The sequence below is a fragment of the Lynx canadensis genome, chromosome B4 (assembly GCF_007474595.2).
Source record: "Lynx canadensis isolate LIC74 chromosome B4, mLynCan4.pri.v2, whole genome shotgun sequence".
NCBI lineage: Eukaryota > Metazoa > Chordata > Mammalia > Carnivora > Felidae > Lynx > Lynx canadensis.
In genome coordinates this window covers 29,852,754-29,877,272 of record NC_044309.1, presented here as the reverse complement: position 1 = coordinate 29,877,272, position 24,519 = coordinate 29,852,754, and the positions used below count along the sequence as shown (strand labels likewise).

The window sequence follows — 24,519 nt, the reverse complement described above, 5'->3', positions numbered from 1 at the left end:
TTCTGAGTTATACTTTGTGTCACTATTATATGTAATGTCTTATTCTCCACTACATGCTGAAGTTGATTAACGCTGGTATGGTGCAACACTGTCCATCTTCTACCCAGAGGCTCGCTGAATTCTCAACCAGTTCAAAGTTTGCCCAATGGTTGCCAAAGCAGAAAGCGAGTATCCAAAAGTCCAAAGACTAGAGGTGAGCTTCCTGAGTTTTAATCCCAGGTCGACCATTTAATTTTGGAAAAACTTTTGTCGGTATGCCTGCAAATATTTCATCTCCTCTATTTTGCCTTTTCACTATTTCTGAGTCTCTTGTCCTGATATTTGTTTCTACTTCTCTATAGCTTCGCTTGTTTCTCAATCTATCTTTTTATCCCATTGTGACGTTTTTAAGAGAATTTTATTTATTCAGCTGTATCAATTCTGTTATTCAACCATCCACTAATTCCCTTATTTCAACAATTATATTTTCAAAGTCAAAATTTCGAATTGATTCTTCTTTATAATTGCTTCTTCCTGTGGCATTTTTCAGTAGTCTTCCATATCTCTGTGGTGATGTTAATTGTACTTATTTTGTACTTGTATTTATGTACTTGATCAGTTTTTGAGGTTTTTTTTAAGTGGTTAACATCTTTATTGCCTTGGAGGTGTTGGGGGGGGGCAGGTACTCAGGAGCTGTTGGTGGGGCAGGCAGCTTCCTCTTCACTATCACAGGCTTCTGGCTGCACAGGATGGCACTGGCTCTGTGGACTGCAGCCAAGTACAGATCTGGGTGGTACGTGTTCTCCTAGGTCATATGCCTGAAGTTGAGGGTGGCCAGTGTGTTGTTGAAGGTGGTCTGCACCAGGAAGTCACAGGGTTTCACTAGCCAGATCTCTGCATCCTGACCACCACTACACCTCTGCCATAGCCCCAACTCCACGCCCACAGTCTTACAGTGAATCAGCCCATTGTAGCGAAGGAGTTGCAGCCTTCAGATGACTGGGGTTCATGCTGTATGACTGCTTATTCCTCTTGATCAGGAAGCCAGAGCAATTCCACTGGAGACCATCCATCACAGGTAGGCAGACATGGCGGCAGCTCCTCTCACTATAGTGGCCAAGAGGGAAAGAAGATTTTTAATTCTGCTTCCTCTGGGAGAATTTTGCCCATTTGTTGCCTTTTTTTTCTTTTTTCCATTATGCTTGTACTCGTCAAATCCCCGACAATTTCCCCTATGATTTTATTTTGTTTCCTCTTAGGACTAACAATTGCTTTAGTTAGTGGTGTCTACCCAGAGAAGAAAACCTAGGATCTAGTTCCTGCCTTATGAGAATAGACTCAGGTCCAAGAGACTTTAGAATTGTAGGGGCGCCTGGGTGGCTCAGTCGGTTAAGCAGCCGACTTCGGCTCAGGTCATGATCTCGCGGTCCGTGAGTTTGACCCCGCGTCAGGCTCTGTGCTGACAGCTCAGAGCCTGGAGCCTGTTTCAGATTCTGTGTCTCCCTCTCTCTGACCCTCCCCCGTTCATGCTCTGTCTCTCTCTGTGTCAAAAATAAATAAACGCTAAAAAAAAAAAAAATTTTTTTTTAAAAAGAGACTTTAGAATTGTAATTTCAGTTCAGACATCCCCTGTTCTCCTCAGGCATCCTACCATTCTCCAAGGGAACCTCATAGTTACTCAACCAAGCATCTGCTCTCTGTAGCCCTGATTTGTAGCGTACCATCTTCTGTGTCTGTGATAATGACCTTGCCCTTAGGGGAAGTAGGGAAATTCCCAGGCCTGCCAATCTCCTGTACTTATCTACTGACTTCCCCTCCCAGCTGGGCTCCTGAGCTATCCTAGCGTAACTAATCTTACTACGTCAGACTGGCTTTCTTGCCACAAGGTTGCAATGGGGTTGACAGAGATCCTTCCAGAGAAGGAAAGGAGTTACTACTAGGAAGTTGTTCCCAGCACCTCTCCCATTCATAGCCATGGCCCTCTCCCACCCCAGGCCACCATTCATGCAACTGTTATTCTTCCCATACAGAAATCAACCATCATTTATCTCGACAAGTTTCTTGATGGTTTGGTCACTTGACCATCACATAATTTGTGCTGAAATTCCTTAGATACATATTAAGACTTCATTAATGTGAACAATGCAAAAGTGGTCTTGAATTGTTGTTGCATCTTCTGGAAGGTTTCCTTACCTCCAGTCACTGGCCCTACTCACCCACCTTTTCATGCTTGATATCACCAGCTAAGCCATTCTAACACATCACCTCCATCTGAGCATCTGCCCCTCAAAAATGTTTGCCCCTCAAAAAGGGCACTTTGCTGTATATGTCGTGAACTGAAGGTTTTGCAGGCTATCATTTCAGGCCCTCCCCCAGTGGGTCTCATCCTAATATCCCAGACTTTTTTTTCTCCAGTCCCCCAAAACAAACTCATATAATTATTTTCCTTCCATTGTGGATTTCCTCTTCAGGACTATCCTTTTTTCTACATCCTACCCACATGCCACACAACTTTGTTCAGTAAATGGTTGCCTGAGTCTTCCCCATTGGGATTGCTCTTTCTGTCCCTTGGCTTCTAAAGCAAGGATTCAAACACTATTAATTGGGGACATATCATTGACTGCTCTTTAGTATTTTGAGATGTCCTCAATTAGATTATGCATTCCTAGAAGGTAGGAGTTTTTGTCCTGTCATGTACATCTCCCTTAGTCTTGAACATGGTGTTATGTACACACAAGGGAATCAATGGCTATTTTTCATTCATCAATTGATGGAGACCCTCAACAAATTCCACACGTCACATAATTTGGAAGCCCGTAGGCCAGATAGAGGTCAGATCATTTTTTTTTTCTCTCTGCTCTCTCAGCATTACACCCACTGCCAAGATACTTGAAGCGCTATGTAATTCTATCCTTGACATCAGAACAGCTTCACTTCTATCCAAATCTATGAATAAGTAATGCCTTCTCTCTGGCATCTCATAATGAGAACCCTAAATAATGATAATTCATTTGTTGTGCCCTGCACTAAAGAAAGCAGTGCCCTTCAGGAAGGTAGATGTGTTTTAAAGAAGGTAGACTGAGTGAAATGACCTTGCTTTATCCAAATTAGCAGACAGGAAGCAAACAGGAATTATCCCAGATGAGACTAAGCTTGCAATTTTTGCTCCGTAGCAGATAAGCTCTTGAACAAATCTAATTACTTGATATCTAATCTGCAAGCTTCCATAGGTCACCCTTCATTACTTGGGAGCATCTTAAATTTACAAGACAATTGGAAATGCTGAAGTCCTGAACATCGTGATTACTCACAAAATACTTTCTTATAGGAAGTTTACTCCTGAGCAACTTGAACTTTTCTATTTACAATCCTGATCCCTGCAGTTTCAAAGTCAAAATACAACATCTACAACTTTTATGGGCCTCAAATACCAATACTTTGAACCATAGATTTGACTTCAAAATCATACATGTGAGAGTTTAAAATAGCATTACTTGAAAAATCATAAACACACAATTGCATTAACCATTTCTATCTTGGACTTCTGGTATGTTCAGCCTTCTCAAATACACAGGGAGAAAAGTTGGAAAATGTTAATCACTGTTACGTAATAGGAAAGAAGGAATCATTTGGAGCTAAAGGGTCTAGATTAAAATCTTATTTTGACAATTTTCTAGCTGTGTAACTTGGGACATATTCTTGAACTCTCAAGGATCTATTTTCCTTTTCTGTAAAATGTGAATAATAATGCCTATCTCACAGGATAGCTGGGAGAGATAAATTAAATAACAGATATGGAAATGATTAAATAGAGCACTTTGTAAACTAGAAATTATTGCACATATGTTGGTCACCATCATCACTTTTCTTCATTTAAAAAGTCATAATGTCAATGTATGCATGACCCTAAATTAGGTACCCTTAATAGGTCAGGAAAGAGTCCCATTAAAAAACATTTATTTTAATTAATATACTTTATAATTCATCAGAACACTGTGTCTAATACTCAAGGACACTGATTTTCCACTTACCAGTATAGTTCAAAACATTCAAAGCATTTAGCTCCCAAGGAGATTGTCTAGAAATCTTGACATGGTCACCTAAGAATAATTAAATAAATGAGCAGTAGAAGCCACAGCAGCAGTAGCTAGAGGCTTCCGAATGTTGCCAAGTAGCAGGCTTTTGATGTGTAAATTTACTCTAGACTTTCCTTGTCAGGTTCATTGATACTTCAAGAGAAAGACCTCTTACTTTATGCAACCACTTCAAAATTACCTCAGAAAGGCGAGAATGGTACATATTTTTTCAAGTGTAGGAGGAAATAAATCTTGCATCCTCACTGATCCTGCTAAGCAATCCACGTTTTTTTTTAGGGAATCTGCTTTGCAAAACTTCTTTAAGAAAGAAATTCCTATGAAAGAATAAAAAAATTATATTTCAAAAAAGGAGAATAAAAGAACAAAATCTATGTATTCTGCGTGTAGAGTAACTTTATATGCAGAAACTTAGGAACAATTCTATTCCCTTTGCATACTTAGATGATTTGGACTTCCCTAATAAGCTGCTATGAGTTATTTCTAAATTACTATCTGATAAAGAGAAGTAAAAAAACATATTTTCCACTCTCTCATTTGATGTCAAAAGTGAAAGTAAGCAAATTAAAGACATAAAGTAAAATTATAGATTATGGTTAGGTATCTCCAATGGTCCGATGGGTTGTTCCAAGGTATATTTTATTTAATTCTCCTCCATGCTACTGAGCTGTTAAAACCAAAATTGTGCATTAAATTATGTTTCTTTCTATGTCCACCATCAGAATTCAAGTAATAATAATTCATAGTAAGAGTTACAATTTGTCATTTATAATGAGCCAGACAGTATGTTAATATACTTTTTTTTAATGTTTATTTATTTTTGAGAGAGAGAAAGAGAGAGAGTACAAGCAGGGGAGAAATAGAGAGAGAGAGAGAGAGAGATACAGAATGAGAGGCAGGCTGCAGGCTCTGAGCTGTCAGCACACAGCCCAACGTGGGGCTTGAACCCATGAACTATGAGATCATGACCTATGCTGAAGTCAGACGCTTAACTGACTGAGCCCCCCGGGCATCCCTGTTAACATACTTTCTAGTATGGAAAATTAAGTGATGTGCCTAAGATCACACATCCAATAAGTGGAAGATTCCAAGTCATGTTGGTAACAATGCAAACAACCTGTACACATGCTACTATGCATGAAGAAAGTGCTTAGATATTCACTGATTGTGGTTTGATGGAATACAATGGAAGTATACTTATTTATAAAAAGTCACCTGCCACATGGCTTCATTTTTATAGACTTGAGTTAAAAACCTGCCAAAATTGAAGCTTTATTGCATGTAGAGTATTTGATTAAATACTTCGAGATAGTCAAACTAAACCTAGAATAGGAGACTTGAACCTAGATCTATCTCTAATAAGTAATTTCTTTTCCAACATCATTTTACTTTTGAACAGATAGATTATGTAAGGGACTGGTACATGAAACAAGGTACTAAGAAAATCTGTTTTTAATATGCAATGATTAAAAGGTGAAATAGCCCTAACCCTGAATTCCCTCACAGCTTTAGCTATGCCCTGAACATTACATTTATGCTGTAATTTTGTTTCATTTTGGTTTAAAGAAAGAAGCTTTTATGGGCAATGCCTATTGAGCTACTGTGGTCAAATATTTATTAAAAAGAACATATTGATTTGCAGATTATAACTGACCACATATGAACCCTTCTTTCCAGTGACATTCTTATTTAAGGTATTGATTAAAGGCTTTTCATACAGAAAGCATTTTTCTTGTCAGTTCAGTTATGCTGGCTTTTGTAATAAGCTAATTTGATTTCCTTTTTTAACCTTTGTTTGATTAGGGGAACAGACATTTGCATTAAAATTCAAGAGAGATGAAGTCTATCATCGATCTTGACTTCCTCATGGACCTCTTGTACTCAGCGAAAGATGATTTAGAGAATGTCAAGAGTCTTGGAACAACCATAATGAGAGAGGGAAAAAAAATCACTTCAGACTTACAAACCAGTAAGGGCTTATTTGACAGAAAGGGCAATTGCATTTGGTGGATATGTTTTAGAGAAATCAAATTCAGGAAGTTTAATTTTGTTCTTAAGCCAAGTCATTAAGAGATCTATGAGATGAACTGCCATTAATAAAGTACACGCCAGTTAAACCAAAACATTTCAAAACATCTGAAGAGGTTAAACAAAACACGTACATTGTTACTTGCCACAAAGAAAGACTAAAAGTAAATTCTAATATGTCTTTACAAACATGGTCTTGGTGAAACACTAACTTCAAGACGAGTTTGTGATTTAATCCTCTATTGCTGTCTATTGCTGAAAATTGTAGGGATAAAACCTGTATCAGCCACAGTCCTCCACTAGAGTACCCCAGAATTAATCAGTTGTCTTGTACAATAAGACTCAAATCTATCTGCAAATTGTTTTGGTTCACCTGGCCTCTGGATCCTTTTCCTAGCCAGGAACCAATGTATTCTGGGGCCTCAATAGGTCAGATCCATTGCTCATTCTGAAATCCCTCCCAAAGATCTGTATCTGGATCTTTCCTGGAAGAGGAGGCTTCCATTTTCTGAGGAGTTCTATTTTCTGTGGGGATAGTTTTAATGCAATAAGAATTGAGCACCTACAATGAACCTAGTAGTGTAGTAGACGGGTAGTGGGATACAACCGAAAGTATACCAGGTTTGTCCACCCATCTTTCGTTCTTTTTGCTATAGCTATTCGGAACATTTTCAGCTAATACAATGCAACAGTGAACAAAACCAAAAGACAGGAAAAGGAAAAAAAAAAAAAAAACTTGGCTAGAATCTCCCAACAATTGGTAGAAAACTTTCTGGTTCCCAAGATAATTGGACTATGTCTCCTAACTCCACTGAATGAATTTTCATGATTCTAGGTTTCTTGGAAGAATTTCTGGAGTCAGCAGCCATTGGTAATTTCTTTCTCTCTCTGGAAGGGTCATTGAGTTTATTTACCAGAAGTGACTTTCTATTACCCACAATTCTAAGAGAGATGGTTTATCTTTCGTACCAAATTTCTAAATTTCACAGCTTACAGTTGTGGTTTGACTATCTTTTTATATTAATTTTTAATTAATGTAAATTAATGTTTTTCACCTTTAAGTTAACATAGGCAAAGATTCTAGGAAACTAACTTTTTAAAAACTTCATCCAATTTAGAAGTAGAAGATACTTGATATTTGGCATTAAAGGTAAATCTAGTGTTTCCTCTGTGAGTAATATTATAAAATTACATATATTTAAGGACCACAGATGAAATGAGATTGTTTATATCTAAAATATTTTAAAATTAAGAAAACAATACAACTAACATACTTTTCAAATTCTGTGAAGTTGGGCTCTTTTACAGTAAAGATGGCACTGTTTTATTTGATGTCTAACAAATAATAGAGATGAAAAATATTCCATTTATGGCAACAAGTCTCCAAACTGTGTTAGTTGTATGAAACTCAAATATCCATAAAACACGGCAAAAGAATTTAAGGGAAGCATTTTCATATGTCCCATATGAGCAAACCATTAACTGTTCTTTCACGTTATGAATCCAAAAGTATCTATGTTATATTTTATATTGTGTTAAAATCAATATAATGTAATATAAAATTCATCCAGAGGATAATATATTTATGTATTCCTAAGGCATTTTTAGTTGAGGCATTTACTTGGGCTTTAATTTTTAAAATAATGCTGCTCAGCTCATACCTGTATTGTTCCTCCAGGCTCATGGCAGGATCAACAGTCCTGGCACCTGGGAAATCCATCAGACACATCCCAATGGAGGTTTAGAAGGCAGACATGTCGTTGTTTTAGTCTTCGGGTGCCTTTCAAATTCATTGAACAGAATTCCTTATCTCATAACAAAGATTTTACTAGAGTATTTTATGTGTAATTTATCAGAATAGCTGCCAAGATGTTCAGTTTCTTTTTAAAGGCAGGAGCTTTAGGGCAGACAAGCTTGAGGCTTAAAAAGCCTGATTTTGCATACTCTTTATTTTCCCTGTGGTCTCTGAAGTCTAGTTTATTGGTAACCGCCATGTTACTGTTCCTGTCTCAACTGGCTCATTACTCAAAGCCAATAATAATTGCTAAATATGACTAATATCACGTGGAAGGTCGCAAAGTTCACTGCTAACCTTCATTCCAGCTCAAAATGTTTTCAAGGTTAATAGATTGATTTTGAGCTGAGATATGATGCATTTATAAAATGGAAGAAAATGAAAAATTTGGCATCACCAATATGTGGATAGTTTTAAATGATTCATTTGTTACATTTGGACTATAGCCATGAAATTCATTTGATATATATCTCATAGTTATATTCTAACCTAGACACTAGAAAATAAATTAGTGATACATTTTAACATTAGACAATTTTACACACACACACACACAATCCAGGATGAGAATTAGGGCACTATAACTTATTATTTCAGCTGAGGAATATCATGTATGTAAGTAGAACCTAACCACTTTTAAAGATTGAGACAATGCTAAAATACAGTTCAGTTAAAACTATAATTCTAAAAGGCTGGATGCTGATTGCTTCCCTTGGTCTCCTTGCTTGGAACAAAGACAAATGAAATTCCTGATTTCATCTCAGTTCTGTGCTTATTACACTCTGTGGGACTCTGGTTTTGGTCTATAGAAATCTCTTGTTTTGCCTACACCCTTGATTGGGCCTGACAAGGACTTCAGGATATCAGAGGGGTCCTTATCACCAGCCCTTCTCATCCCACCCAGTGCCTGGTTCTGGGCCCAGTCTTGTGACCAATTCCTGAGCTTGATTTCAGTTCCAGTTTCATGAGTCTGAGGATCTCTGGCCTCTGGTTCTGACCTGGATTTATGGTTTGACCCAGCTTTGCCAGAACCTGGCCCACCAAATAGAAGGCAGCATTTCCTGAGAGTTTTCCAATTCTCTTTAGGCTTTATGGTCCTTATTAAGAGGAAGTCACCAAGGCCTGTAGTTTCTTCCTTTCAAATGTTCAATTCACCATTCCTTTTAATTCCATAAGGTCTAGATTACTAAATGCACCTTTATTTATGTACATGCACTTAGTGTACCTTATATAGATTGTCTTCATTTTCAAGCTCTTCCTATCTCAATTCCTGATTAACTAGCCCAACCATGATTAATACCATGGTGGTCTTCCCCCGACCCAGCACCACCAAAAAGTCACCAGCGACTTCCCCTTTCCTTACACAACAGCACACAAACCTTGGCTTGGCTTGGATCCTAACTGTTGTGCCACATTCTTATTCTCACTGTTTTAGGAAACAGGTGGATCTGTGATCCGCTCTTGACTCAGCTGTCCCCCTTGCTAACTGCAAATAAGGAAAATCACTTAATTTAGCCAAACCTCCATTTTTCACCTCTGTACAGTGATGAAAATAAAATCTTCCTTACCAGTTTTTGTGAGGATTAGTCATGCTCCGCATAAAATTCCTAATGAGTTCCATGGCATGTGGCAAGGGCTCAGTGTACTTGTAAGAAGGCTTTGTTATTGGACTGCAGTTGTCACCCCTTCTAGAAGACTCTTTGCCTACTCAATGCCCACTCTGTCTTTAAGACCATGTCATATTCCACACTCTTCACAAAGGCCACTATGATTAGGCCAAATGTAATCTCAAAATGCAGTAGTGTTTGATCACTTCCTATTCTTATCATTTCCTAGTCTTTCAGGTGTGATAGTCTTGTCTTCCCAACTAGATTATAAGCTCCAAGAGGGCAAACTAAAAATTTTATCCTCTGTCACTACAATTTTGCTACTTTTTGGCCTTGCCTGGTTCCCTGCATTCAGTGTCCCCTTGTTTCAGGTATTTCTAGGGACCTTCAGAATGTGTCTCCAGGGTTCTTTAATATTTCCCTTTTGTGGTGTCTAGCCTTTGTGGGGCATAGCAATACCTGTCCAAGACAGCCTCATCCGTACATTCCCATGCTGCCTTCAGGAAGCATATCCACAGGCACCTGCCTCCGCTGTCTGCACCATCATTCACGTCATGTCTGCTGAGCACACTCACTGCCCTCCCTGAAGGTCATCATGCCACTGATCATCAACTCATTACACTGGGGCCCCTGGATCTGTTCCCTGTGCCCCCCGCATCTTATGAGAATTTTTAGGACAACAGTCCTTATGTAGGGAAACATTTTTCCTGGGATATGAATTTAGTGGAAAGCAGCCAAGAATAAAACAGAGTGAAAGACTCAGTATTCCCCTCATCCAACTTGTAATAAGGCTTTATTACTGGGTTAAGTCTGGACCCCATTGCCTTTTTCCTTAGGCTGGTTTCCTTCCAGGAGCCCTCAGCACCTCAAACAAGTAGACACCTAATGAGCCCCCTACCCACTCACCAGCCAGGTCTTATTTCCAGCACCAGCATCAGCTTAGCAGCAAGCTGGAATCTGTTTTAACTTCTTTAATAGCACTCTGCTGGACACACACATAAAATCCAGCTAAAGATCACTAGGCCAACTATCTTAGCCCAGTTATATAAACAAAATAATTTGGAGCATTATGTTGAATCTGTACCACGGAATTTTATTATTTTTTTAATTCTTGTTTTGAAACTGTTTTTTTCCTGTCTATATTCATTTTAAGTAAGAATAAAGGGAAATAATGTCTGTTATTTGAAACATGCATACAGAGGAATTTATAGCACAAGTTCAAATAACCAGGCTGAGGAAGACTAAACTTTGCAAAAGCACATGTTCAAAGAAATACTGATTTTTGCTTTATGCACTTTAGCCAGCTGACACCAAAATACTTCCAACTGTAGAACAAGAAGTCATCAAAGAATCTTGCTTAGGGTACTTCTGAATCTACAAAAAGTCTACTGGCCTGAAAATTCAAAACTGCTTCCTCACCATTTCGGTGTTATCCTTAGCTTCCCCTGGTCCCAGTTAGCTTCCTCTCCAGTCTGGTACACTTCCTGGTCTTCTGTTAACTATCCTTAACCTTCCCTGAGTGGATGATCGTGATCTTTGTAGGCAGCAGTAGAAGTATGGTGCTTAGAGGCCTCTCCAGCAGCACCGTGGTCTACAGGAGACTTTCTCAGATTCTGAAAGAGAAGCCAGAGAAGGGGATGGGTCATTGGAAGAAAATTTTTAAATTTTTTTTTAACGTTTTATTTATTTTTGAGACAGAGAGAGACAGAGCATGAACAGGGGAGGAGCAGAAAGAGAGGGAGACACAGAATCGGAAGCAGGCTGCAGGCTCTGAGCCATCAGCCCAGAGCCCGACGCGGGGCTCAAACTCACGGACCGCGAGATCGTGACCTGAGCTGAAGTCGGACGCTTAACCGACTGAGCCACCCAGGCGCCCCTGGAAGAAAATTTTTAAAAAGGAGAGAAAGAAAAGTACTAAGTTTCCCTGAGCCTGACCCTCTGGTTTTTAGTCTCCTAAACACAATGGTTTTACTTGGTTACTTTAAGGATTTCAAATCTGAATACAGCACCCTACACAAATACATATCCTAGACATGCATATACACACATAGACACAGACTCTTTCAGAATTGAAAATAGTAAGACAAACCAACAAGAGATTAATTTCACAGTTATGGCCATTTTCTAGTGACATAAATTAAAAGCAGTAACAATGGAATTGATTTTCCAGATGATATGATATACAGATGTGGCATGCACAGAACATTAAAGCCAGAAGTGACCTTGGAGATCACCTAATTTTACTTCCTCAATTTGCACATGAAGAAACTGAGGTCTCAAGTAATGAAGTAATTTGTTCAAAGTCAGGGATATGTTCAATATTGAAACTGGCATTAGGACACAGTTTTCTTTAAAATCTACCTTTTTTTTTTATTATTATTCTGTCCTCATTTGCCCAGTTTTGGGACTTACAGCTAAAGTTGTCTTCTTAACCCTGATTTTTGTACTAGGAGGTTTGCAAACAACTAGCCTGCTCAAGTGTAAACATGTTTTGTTGGTTTCCACACATCCTATGCGTAATATGTTATACAATAGCTGAAAGACTTGAAAGAAGTCTAATTGATACTTTCCTTATTTCTAGTGTCTGGTACTTTCATTTAAGAATTCTCTCTCTTTCTATACATGCCCCTGCCTTGTCCCCAGTTTTGTGGTGGAGTCATTTCTGTGGCTTGAAGTTTTAGTAACTTAGAGCTATTGTCAGAAAGCTTATGAAAAGCAGTAGGAGGAAGCCCATTACCAATTGCCTGCTGGCCCTGGCAAATTACATGCCTGTTGCTTTTCGCTGCTTAATTTCATAAGATCATCCCTCTAGCACTCACCTTGGGCAGAAACTTAGGGAGACAATAGACTATCTAGGCAGATTCTGATGCCAAGGGGTAGGAAAAAATGGATGGAGCGGACAAATTACAGCGTTGCCTATTCAGTCATGAGAATGGAAACATGTCTGTGAATCAATGTGTGAAAAGGATATTTAATAGGATGGGAGAAGTCACTTTAACACCTGTTTCTTCTGCAATTGAATGTGCTAGTGCCAATCACTCAGTCTGGATCCACTCTCCAAGCAGAAAATGACCTCACCTCTTATTCTTTAAGGATTGAAGCAGCAGTACAAGGTCTATTTTTAACCAAACTGGGAGCAATAACCACGGCATTGACTGCTGGGAAAGTCTGTCTTAGAAGGTCTGGCCTGAGGCATTGAGGAATCAGAGCCAGGAGAGAGGTTGTGAGCTTGTATAAATACAACCACATGAAATGAGGAGTGCAAAAAATAAAAAAAAAAAAAATCTGAATAAGGAGTGAACTCATTTTACCCTGAAAGTTACTAAACCTAAAGTCATAAATGCCAAGATAAAGAGAGAGGAAGAGGCTCAGCCAATGCTTTTTATTACAATCCGTTATGGTAATGGAAAATTTTCTTTTGAACTCTAGCTGTCTGTGTTGACTTTGGTAAGGTGGAAATTCAGGCCTATTTATTGGGAAAGAAGGATTCCGAGTAAGTCTCAGCAGGGCTCAGCTCAGAGCTTTGAACAGTCCCCCATGGAAGGGCACCCTTTGCAGGGATCATGCAATGAAATGTTAATATAAGCTTATTTCTTTTCTGCACTTCTCCAAAACTTGAGGCTTCCTCCATGAAAATTTGTGGAGATTGCATTTCATCAGAGGCTCTCCCTGAGCTCGGTTTTATTCTTTTCCATGCACCTGAACCAGCACTGTGGTGAGCAGTGCAAAGAACACAACATCATGATTATCTTGGCCTCAGAAATGCATTACTTACACTTTTAGTTTTTATATTTCTCCAGAGATGAATAATGCATCTAGAACACACTTCCAAACAGCTTACAACTTTTCTTCAATAAAACTCAAGTCTTTTTATTGATTCCAAATTTTGGCTGATTCCTTTTTTTTTTTTTTTTAAGAAGAGTTCTCAATTTGTTCATATAGCTTGACATGTACATCTTTAAAAATGCAGAATAATATCAGGTATGTCATATCTATCCGTTTAGCATAAAGGTAAGTTCTTTTCATTTCTATTTTCATATGACTTTGTTTACTTTTATTTCTTTTTTTCTTCTATTTAAATTCAAGTTAGCTAACATACAGTGTAGTCCTGGTTTCAGGAGAAAAACCCAGTGATTCATCTCTTACATATGATACCCAGTGTTCTTCCCCAGAAGTGCCCTCCTAAGTGCCCATCACCCATCTAGCCCATCCCTCCTCACCTCCTCTCCAGCAACCCCGGCTCTGTTCTCCATATTTAAGAGTCTTTTATGGTTTGATTCTTATGTTCACTAAGAGTTTCTTCAGTGAGACAGTGACAGCCTTCAGGACTCCCAGGTGTAGATTCACTCAGTTATCATTTTACAGCACAGGGAAAAGACATGTAGGCAAGCAAATAAGAAAGATGCAACATAGTAAGTTATGGTAAAGTAATATATAGGATATTTTGGGAGTGTCCGGAAGGTGGTAATTAATTGGGCCTGCAGGAGGGAGTTCAAGGAAAGTCTCATAGAAAAATAGCTATCTGAGCTTGTTCTTCTGTGTAGGGTGAGTTGGTGTTTCAAACAGGAAACACTTGCAAATGCCCAAAGGTGTGAAGATATGTGACACATTCAAAGAATAGCCACTAGTCTGATCTGGTAGGAGTGTTACATGCATGTGGTAGGGAAGGTGGAGGCTGGGCAGTGAGCAGCAAGAGGTGAAACTAGGTAGGTTGGAACTGAACCGTGAAGAGCTCTGTACCAGATGCCAAGGGCTCAACATTTCTTTTACCAAAGAGCAAAGAACTCCTCTGACTTAACAGTTGCATTCTTCTTCGTGGTAAGTAGACATCACTCAATTCTTACCTGTAGGGGGTTTCCCCTCTACAAGGCTTGGTAATACATCCTTCAAACTCATACACCTGCTTCTTAGTCCTCCAGGAAAACTGAATTGCACAGTGTCCCATACAGTTATGTGGAGCCATGTGACTGAGTTCTATGACACGTGGGCAAATGCGAAAGACACCACTACCAGAAACCTCTGGTGGAGAACTCTGGGACTCCAAAGATGGCAGAGTCACAAGATGGAAGGATGGGGGGGATGTGCCAGAGTTGATGCATGGGAGGCCACCCACCAAATAGACTATGATTCCAGTGAAAAATAAACTTTCTATGCCATTAAAGCTACAAAGAGTTGGATATCATCCATCCTGTGTTAATCTATGCTAATTCAGTGGGTGAAGAAATTTTCAGGGAAAAACTAGCTGCTTGCACATGGTATATTCCACTGTATGAATAAATACCAATGGTGCTGGCTCGCTTTTCTCCAGAAGGACTCCCAGCGCATATGTCTAGCCCCAGATTATCTCTAACTTATTGCCAATAGGTTTGCAGTGGTTACCTCATTCTTGCCGCCCTGATTGGCTACCTCCATAAGGCAGGGTAGAACCAGTTCCATAAAACCAAATCACTTCTCTCCTTGCTCCTCCTATCTTGTACACGTCATTCAGGGTATCAGCTGTGTTTTATGACTTTCCTCAAGGCCATTCTTGCTTTTATTTTAATTTTGTTTAATGTGTATATAAATATATTTATTTAGGGAGTGTTTGGGACCTGCAGTCTATAGTAGGTCTGATCTCCATGCCTCTCTGGAGATGAGCCTGAATGATATTTACAAAAAATTCTTCTTCCAGGAAAATCTGAGCCAGTTCTGAAGAAATGAGAGTAGGAAAAGGATGAAGGGTCAAGGACAAAAACACCTCACTTGGAATTCTTGCTACAACAGGCTTGTAACATATGGCTTTAATTGCTGTTTTCTGACCATGTTATTTTAAAAGAACTTTTGAATCCAGAGACTTGGGCTAATAATGACAAATATTTTAAGATTTGTCACAAAATATTTCCTTAACTGAGTGTAATGCTCAGGAATTTGAACTCATTTCACTATTTGATACCTTAAGTTTTTATATTCTCAGAGTCTAGGTGAGAGTGTAGCATAGCAATTCTGAGAGGGAGCTGAGAGCTTCTCTGAAGAGATCCAATTATTCAATATGCTGCCCTAAGAGTACTGTCATGTTTTCAATATTCCTGCATTGAGCTTTATGATCTCACAAGTTATAACTGGCATCAATTTAATGAATTATTTCTTGAAGAAATCTGTCACAGCATTTTTACAAAAAGCGTTATTATTCCTGTATTTGAGTCTTCCACGAAAATTGTTTTCATTGGAGCCTGCTGAAAATTTAGACAAGATGATACAGATTGTTCGACAAAAATGAGAGTTCCCAGAGGAAGAGTCTAGAAAATGATTCAACATCATGGAGTTAGACTCCCTAAGATGAAATCTTGGCTCTACTACTAAGAAGATAGAGGACAAGGTCCAAGAGAGGTCCTCAAGCTCTCTGTGCCTCAATTTCCATCTCTATCAAGAGAGTTATAGCAGTATCTACCTCATGAGGCATGGATTTGTATCATTTGTTCACAATTATCCATTTCCTTTTCATCTTTTCCAGTTTTCCCTGTAGACACCTCATGCCACTGATTGGATATGAGGGCCTTGTGACTTGCCGAGATGGGCCATAAATAGATGAACATTTGCCTCATCTGAGCAGAGGTTTTTAGATGAGCTCTTGTGTTCTGACCTCCACCCTGAGACCATCAAGTTTCGTGTAGCGGCTACTTCTTCATCCTGGGTTCGGGAACGAGAAGACACAGGGAGCATTGCCAAGAAGAGTCCAGCAGAGCTGCAAATATCCAGAAATTTCAGAACTTTTAGGATTGAAAATTGAAACTTTCTTATTTCTAACAAGTTAAAGAATCTAAAATTCAGACAAAGATTGTTCACAGATCCAACACACCCTTGGTCAAGTCTACTGATTAGATTAATATGGCCTTAGTAAATGATCTCAGTTAGACAAATGGCTCAGGGAAAAGACACTAAAGGTGCATCCATCTGAAGCTTGATAAGATCAAAGTATCTATGAAGGTATTTCTTGAAAAGTTATGGGTATGGTTATTGACTCACATGAAACTTGTTGGGATCAAACTGATTAAAAAGAAAAAAGAAATTTTGTAGAGAGCTGTTGCCAAAGTACTCCCAGCCTGGATTAGAAGAGACTACAACTATTCAAATCATAAATAACTCTTGGGTCCCTAGTCTTCTACAGGTGTGAAGCAATCTGAGATAGCCTGTCAGTCACAAATGGCATCTTTTCTGATACTCACTTCAGAAAAGGCCAAGGAAGATAACGGAAAAGGAAGAGTTGTCCAATCAAACATCGTGGAGAACACAGACTAAGAAATGACTCCCAGAAAATATCACTGGAGCAAATCAAGGAGCAGTCCCTACCATTAGTGTAGAGGAACTTGCAACTTCTGTTCAGTGGAATATCAGAACTGTTATTCACCAGTGACTGGTATGTACCTCCAATTCTTCCAATTTTTTTAAAAAAATTATTTATTTTTAGAGAGAGACAGAGAGCAAGAGTGGTGGGGGCAGAGAGAGGGGGGAGAGAGAACTCCAAGCAGGTTCCACGCTGTCAGTGCAGAGCCCAACGAAGGGTTTGAACTCACAAACTGTGAGATCATGACCTGAGCTGAGATCAAGAGTCAGATGCTCAACTGACTCAGCCACGCAGGTGCCCCCATTCTTCCAATTTTTTAATACAGTGTCCCTACTTCACTATTGTATTATATTGGGTTTAGGAGAATAAGAGGACTGACAACTTTTCACTTTACTCATAGGTCACTGAATCAAGAAGAGCAGCCAGCAGACATGATATATATTCACCAGATTCTGGACATCTGAGCCCAATGCCTGGTATTTTTGGGAAATTGGGGAGAGGTGAAAGCATCTTGTGAGCAGAAGAACAAATTGGGGCAGACTGCATGATTATTCATAATTATTTGTCTTCTCACTGCCATTGCCAGTCTTCTCAGTAGATGGAGTACACTTGTTCACTCCACTGGCTCTGGGTGTGGCTATGTGATTTGCTTTGGCCAAAGGAACCAGAATGAATGAGATGTTTGTCATGACTGAAAACATGATTTCAAAAGCACTGCAAGTTTCCATCAGTCTTTTCGCTGTCTCGGAAAGTGGCTTTAACCTGGTTTTCAGAATGAGAAGACATGTAGGACCCAAAACAGACCAGCAGTGCTGCAGCTGACCCCCAACCTCAATATAATATGAGCCAGAAATCAATATTTTTTGTTGTAATCCAAAAAAAAATTATGTATTACAACAACAGAAGTTAATACATGAGAATGTTTTGAGCATTTGATGTGATAACACATGCTTAATGCAATGGCTGGCACATCCTAAATTCAAAATAAATGTTCAGTTCTGTCATTGGTGTCATCTCTATATCCCCATTCACCTATAACAGCTCTAGAAACAGAATTGGCATTCTTCAATATTTGTTGAATGATTGACGACGGATTATTGAAATGTATAGCTTTTATAAAGTTAAATAAGGTGAATGAAATACAGAATCACTTTTCCAGTTCTTGTGAATCTAGTGATATACCCTATAAAACACAAGGGACATACTTTCTTGATCTATATTTGAAATACCTTCACTGAAGAAGTATATGATATGAATGATAATTTTAAAACCCACCAATAAATATTTTGGGCCAATATGTTTTGCTCTTCCAAAATAGGAGAGTCAGGTTTTCTAGTATGAATGAGATCTGGGACTGTAAGAAATGCTTCATTAGTTGCTTTGGTGACAAATACCCAGTAAACCTGAAACAGACTCAGATTCTGGTAATGGGGCTTTCTGAGAACATCATTCCAGAGCAAGGACATAAAATTCTTTTGGAGATTTTTAGAGTATTCCCTCAAGCTGACTTTTGGAGATACTGTTGATGAGTTCTAAGGTCATTTATTTTTGGAACTTAAAAGATTCCTACAAATAATGGACAGCTCACTTTAAAGCTGCAGTAGCAAGGAAAGAAGGGTGATAAAAGTGGATAATAAAAATTATAAGGGATTTATTTGGGGCTCTTGAAAAATTAAGATGACTCCTTGGAAGGGCACATCCTTTTAAAATTTGAAATGTCCCCTTGGAAATAAAAAGATAATCCAGAGTGAGTGAAATACTTTCTTGAACCTCCCTCCTTCTGAGGCCTGCAAAATTTTTAACTAAGATGGGCGTAAAGAGTTGGTGATTTTCTTTTTTTCAAAATAATTACATTATTATTAATCATGACATCACCTAACATATAGTGAATTCAATTTGAAGTACTTTCGCATCTTTTTTGTCATTGTTCTCCGTATCAACCCCATGAGTCAAACTACACAGGCTTTATTACTGTCTCTATTTAACAGATAACAAAATACAGGCTCAGAGAGCTTTGAAGACTTGTCCAAAGTTGCATAGCCAGTAAGCAGCAGAGGTGGCTCATTTTGCCTCAGGACCATTGTTCTTTTTATCTATTATTAAATATCAATTAAAAAGTAGCAATTGATTTCCAGCATTTAAATGACAGAATAAAGGTATAACTGCCCCTTTCCTCTGTCTTCCAGAAACATGAGAAGCAGAGCTGAATGCTCAATCACAGTTATCCCATCCATCCATCAGACAAGATGGAGGTGAAGGCCTGTGCATGGCACACAGTGCTGCCAGTCTCTGTTGGGCATGAAGAAGTCTGAAAGAGCTCACTCTTGTACATGACTCTGCTGGGAGGATCTTTCCTATGACTTACAAGGTTCTCTTCCTCCCACCTAGGTACCACCTGCAATTGCTGGTCCAGAATGCCCGTCCTAAAGAGAAATGATAGCCAGATGGAATCATCCTGGGATGTAGTATACAAAGATACTACAAGAGAAAAGATTGAAAGGGACAGAGCATGGGGGCTAGGGAGCAGTGGTGTGGTGACAAATTAAAAAGCATCAGAAATATGCCAGAAATGTGGCACTACAGCCCAGGCAAAAATTAGCATCAAGTCCATGTATCACCAAGAATTCACAAGGTAATGAAGCTATTGATTGATGAAATAAGAATTTTTCCATTGGGTTATGAGGGCCCAGGGAAGATAAAGTGAAATAATAGGTGGAAAAAACAAGCCCTTAGGGAAATATGAGGGTTACTTTGGAAGCAGCACCAAGGAGAATAGACACTGCTGAGAACACATAAGGACAGTGGACGACAAGAGTGAGAAAGTGAAATGGCAATAAACAAGAATTGGAAGGGAATGTAGATAAATGATCAATAAAGAAGACACATTCATTGGATCCAGAATTAATGAGAGAGGACTCTAAATCCTAAATGGCACATCTTATTCAAGGGAATACAAAGTTACATCAGATTGTCAACACTAAGACATAGCGTAGTGAAGTCCTGAATATCCAAGATAGAGATTTCCTAACAATGGAAACATTATATAAATAGCACAGTTCAGAGAAAAAAAAAGGGGGGGGGGAAGGTAATGTAAGAGTAGAGACTTCCTTAACTTTCACAGCCAGGCAGCAAAGCTGACAAACCAGCTAATACAACTTTTTAAAATATACAAATATAAGAAAGTAATAAAAATCAAAATCAGCTACTAGAAGGAGTACTAAGAAGTGGAAATTGCTGATTTCACCATTAATATGGTAAGGAGTCAAAGAATGTTGATCAAAGAAATAGAGGTCTTAAGTAAAGTATACCACATGCTTATTAAAACAAACCACTAGAGAAAAATTTATATTTTTCATATAATCAGCAAAAAGCAAGAAAAAACACAGACCACATAGTGAAATGTAGAAATAAAAAGGTCAATAAAAAAACAGAAGTGTATCATTAATTATGACAAAAAATAAGATCCATCAAATCCACTTTAAGAAATGTATCTTCCAAATATATTCATATATATGTGAACGAGGTATGTACAGAGATGTCTACTGCACAGCTGTTTGTAACAGCAAAAGCCTGGGAACAATTTAAAAGTTTATTAATGGCAACTGATTCAATAAATTATACCACAAAATGGAATACTATACAGCAGACAGAAAGATTGACACAGCTTCAAAATCATAATGTTAGGTTTAAAAATAAGGTATAGAATACACAACCATTTGTACAAAAATTATATGCACACATAACATATAATCTGTGTATGTGTGTATGAGTGTAGATACATACCATCTTTGGAAGAACAAGGAAATTTGTAAAAACAGATGTGACCAGACAGGGAAATTGGGTCAGTGGAAGATGAAGGCCAGAAGAGTACTTCTCATGTACTCCTCTACACTTCCCAAACGGTGTATGTGTGCAGATTCTGTCTAACCAAAATCATATCAATTACCAAATTGTTGACCCTATTATGCAAGTGCCAATTTATAATAGGTTGGGCATCAACATAATTCCCTACCTAGAACATCTCTGAGTATCCAGTTTGCTTGTGTCCCATTAAAATATAAGATTTTATTTTGCCTTGGACTCACTTTTAGAACTTGACCTAGAAGGGACTTGAACGCAGATGTCACCATCATCTAGATAGAAATGGCCTAGATCACCAGCTAACACCTGCTTCAAGGGAAGGGTAGAGAATGCCCATCATTTGTGAGCATGCTGATCAGACACAAGGAAACTGAGTTAAATCAGATTGACGTCATAGTTATAGTTAGACAGAGGGGTGATGTGTCCAGGAGCACTCCAGGACAAGCTGTGAAGCTATTATTAAGTACTCTTCAATTTTTAATTTTATAACTGTCCACTCCCACTGAGAATGCCCTCCTGCAGACATCATTTGAAGTGAGAAAACATTTCCTGCTTTGCCTGTATTTTGTGGATTTTTTTAGCTTTCTTCTCATAGATTATAATCTCTAGACCTACACCTGAGGGATAATTTACACAAGATTATCCACACAGAATGATCTTCCACAATTTGCTGTTTCAAGGCATGAAAAAAAAAAAAAAGAATCACAACTGCCTAGGGAGAAAAAAGAATCATAAGGCCAGTCTCCCTCTTGAGAGTTGAATTTGATCCTTTAAGGTGAGCAATTCAATCTTTTAAAAGGCACATCTCTGTTCTAATCAATCAAGCTTTCATTTCCAATGGCAATAAGCTTCCCTAGGCACTCAAGAAATCAGAAACTAGAGCCTTAGTACATGAAAAGTCAATACAGTATTTTCTACTAAGTTGACTTGGTCCTACAAACCTACCCAGGATTTTCTCAGCAGGAAATCTGGTGTTTCAATATATCATGTGATGTCAACACCATCTATCAGTGCCAATCTGTCACATTAAATGGAAACGATGTGGTTTGCATCCAGGACTTCAGGAATAGAGTTTCTGATAAATTTGTGAAGAACCAAAGACAAGCAATAGCCCCCAGTGTGTGTCCAACCTCACATCTTGGGTTATATTGCTTTGTGAGGACTGTGTCCGAAGTTGACTGATGAGATATTCTGGGCATTAGGGGTTCTGATTCTAGTTACTTATGATAGCAAGTGGCTTTGCAGATATCATTGGCCAATAAAAGAGTCAGAAACCATGGGCATGATTCCAATCCTCTTTTTCTTCATTAATAAAGTTTTGCGTGAAGCGGTAGGAAGATTCATAAAATCTAGATGACTCACAAAGTGAAATTTATAGTACAAGCATTTCGTAATGCTTTTCTCCCCCAAGATGCCATATTAGAAATTTGCTCAGGGAACACTCAAATTTTCGCAAGACTAGAAAAATAATCTTCTATGCAAACATATTCCAAGGGCTGAATAGTCAATATGACATCCTGATGCAGTTCATATCTTAACACACTGGTATATGGGTAGTTAATGGAAGAAAAGTTTTAAGGCCTGGCTTCAGATCTCAGCCCCACCCCACACCACCACCACCACAGTATGAGACATGTAAGAACTGGAGGCTTTTTAACTTTCTAAACCTGCAAAACAGGCATCAGAAGAGCTGGTCCACCTTTCCGCATGCCTCCTGGGAGAACTGATGGCAATGAAGTTTGTGCTTATCTTTTGTGTGCGTTAGAAGGGATGTCATTGTTTTTTAGGTAGTTAGTGGTGGTAATTCTGGGCTCTTCATGAGTATTCTGCATCTAATGCTTTATATGCCAGTTTCCTAGTTGGGTCTAATTATCTTAAAAAAAAAAAAACATGTTAGGGGTGGGTACCTGGTGGCTCAGTCAGTTGTCATGATCTCACTACTCATGGGTTGAACCCCACGTTGGGCTCTGTGCTGACAGCTCAGAGCCGGAGCCTGCTGTGGATTCTGTGTCTCCCTCTCTCTCTGTCCCTACCCCACTCATTCTCTCTCTCTCTCTCTCTCTCTCTCTCTCTCTCTCGCTCTCAAAAACAAAAATAAACATTAAAAAAATTTAACCATTTCATTGGTGTGCATAGTTAATGTATCTAACTTGATGAGTTTGAAGATAAGTGCACACCCATGAAACCATCACCACAATCCATGCCATAAGCATGTCCATCACCTCCAGAACTTTCCTCCTGCCCTCTTTATTTATCTACATGTATGTGATAAGAACACTTAACATAAAATCTACCTTCTTAACAAATATTTTTAAAACATATAATACAGTATTAACTGTAAACTCCATGCTGTACAGTAGATCTCTAGGACTGATTCATCTTGTAAAACTGAAACTTCTGGATCTAATTTTTAGCTGAAAATTTCCCACCACTACAATCATGAAAATGTTTTATAGCTCAGGTAGAAACCAATCTTCTTCATGTGTTAACAGTGTTATCATAAAATAAAGGTAATAATATTGCATTTCATGACACTTTTAGATTAGTTCTGATCATTTCCTCAGACATGCAGTTATAAAAGTCCCTTGTTACACCTATGAATGTAGACTTTCTTTACAGAATCTAAACCTTCTCCTGCTGCTTTTTGTTCAATTAATACACAGTTACTTTAAACTGGTAGAACTGTTTAACAATCTAGGTAGCATTTATTTTCCAGATCTTTAAGAGGGCAGATTTCATCAATGCCATCCCTCTGAACTGCTTGACTCGTGTAGATATGATATTTTCATTTTGCTACTGAGTCCTCCCACCACGCTAAGCAGGCTGGAGAGAACGAATGCATAGTGGAGGGACCCCTGTGTGTAAGTCTGTGGAAGGAGGCAGACTCTGCTGCTGTGCTGGCAAGTCACCCAAGGTGCACACAGCAAGGAAAATGAATCCATCCTGTGGCCAGAGTTGGAACTACCTAGAAATCCTCCCTGATTCCCTTAACAACTCTGATTAAGACACTAATAGTAGTGACTTTTTTAACTGTTCATCAGCAGTGTGAGACTGGGTGCCCCAGGATTTCTTTCACTGGGTGAGAAATGTCAAGAGACAGTCAGAGTCACAGTTGTTTTAAGGTCCCAACAAATCATTTAATCCTCGGGCTGTGTGGAAGAATGTCATATACCCCGGGACACCAGTTTGTGGTTTTCAAACAGGACAAATGGGTGTGGGCTGAAAATGTGGCATAACCACCAAGATAGAACTGAAATTGCCAAGCAGGAGACACAACTACACGCCCTGATTATAATCTGTTGCTTGGTTGCTTCCTACAATATGAGTTCATGACAGTTATCTATAGCATGTGTAGCTGAAAATAAAGAAGGGTTTAGTGCATTGCTTCATCTACCCCTGCCAGTCCAATGACAGCAAAGTGTGCCAAGAGATGTGCTAGACAGAAGACCCCAGAGCCCCTGTCCTGGCAGTATCATTGACAAGAGCAAGTCTTGCAAATGTTCTGGGCCTTGCTATCCTCGTTCATAAAATGGAAATAACAATACCAGCTCCATCTGCCTTGTAGAATTGTGCTGAGGATGAAGAAAACCAGTCAACAAGTATCCAAGAGCTCCTAATGCTCCCAGAAGTGTAGACCCCAAGGGGGGCTTAAAGAGAGTTAAGAAAATACGTGGCCCAGAGTATTTCACAATAGATTTTGGAAGAATTGGAACTAAAACCTGTGAAATAATGGTAAACCATAGCGTAGTATTTGCACAAGTGTTCAGTTACAGAATATAACCTATAATTCCCCTAAGGTTTCACAGGCAAGGGAGGGTATCCATGGAGGGGCTA

The 24,519-nt window shown here is 38.8% G+C and overlaps 1 long non-coding RNA gene across 5 annotated transcripts; it reads left to right on the top strand.

The window, feature by feature from the left end:
- Nucleotides 1–825: 825 nt before the first annotated feature.
- Nucleotides 826–22,561, top strand: LOC115518304. 5 transcript variants are annotated; one of them, XR_003970223.1, is made up of 4 exons: nucleotides 826–1,057; nucleotides 13,421–13,484; nucleotides 15,994–16,896; nucleotides 17,225–17,828. It is a non-coding gene; the product is annotated as an uncharacterized LOC115518304 (long non-coding RNA). The 5 variants fall into 5 exon arrangements; XR_003970225.1 differs by lacking the exon at nucleotides 13,421–13,484 and adding an exon at nucleotides 19,213–22,561 and having other exon boundaries at nucleotides 828–1,057; nucleotides 17,225–17,300; XR_003970222.1 differs by lacking the exon at nucleotides 13,421–13,484 and adding an exon at nucleotides 19,011–22,561 and having other exon boundaries at nucleotides 828–1,057; nucleotides 17,225–17,300.
- Nucleotides 22,562–24,519: the final 1,958 nt, after the last annotated feature.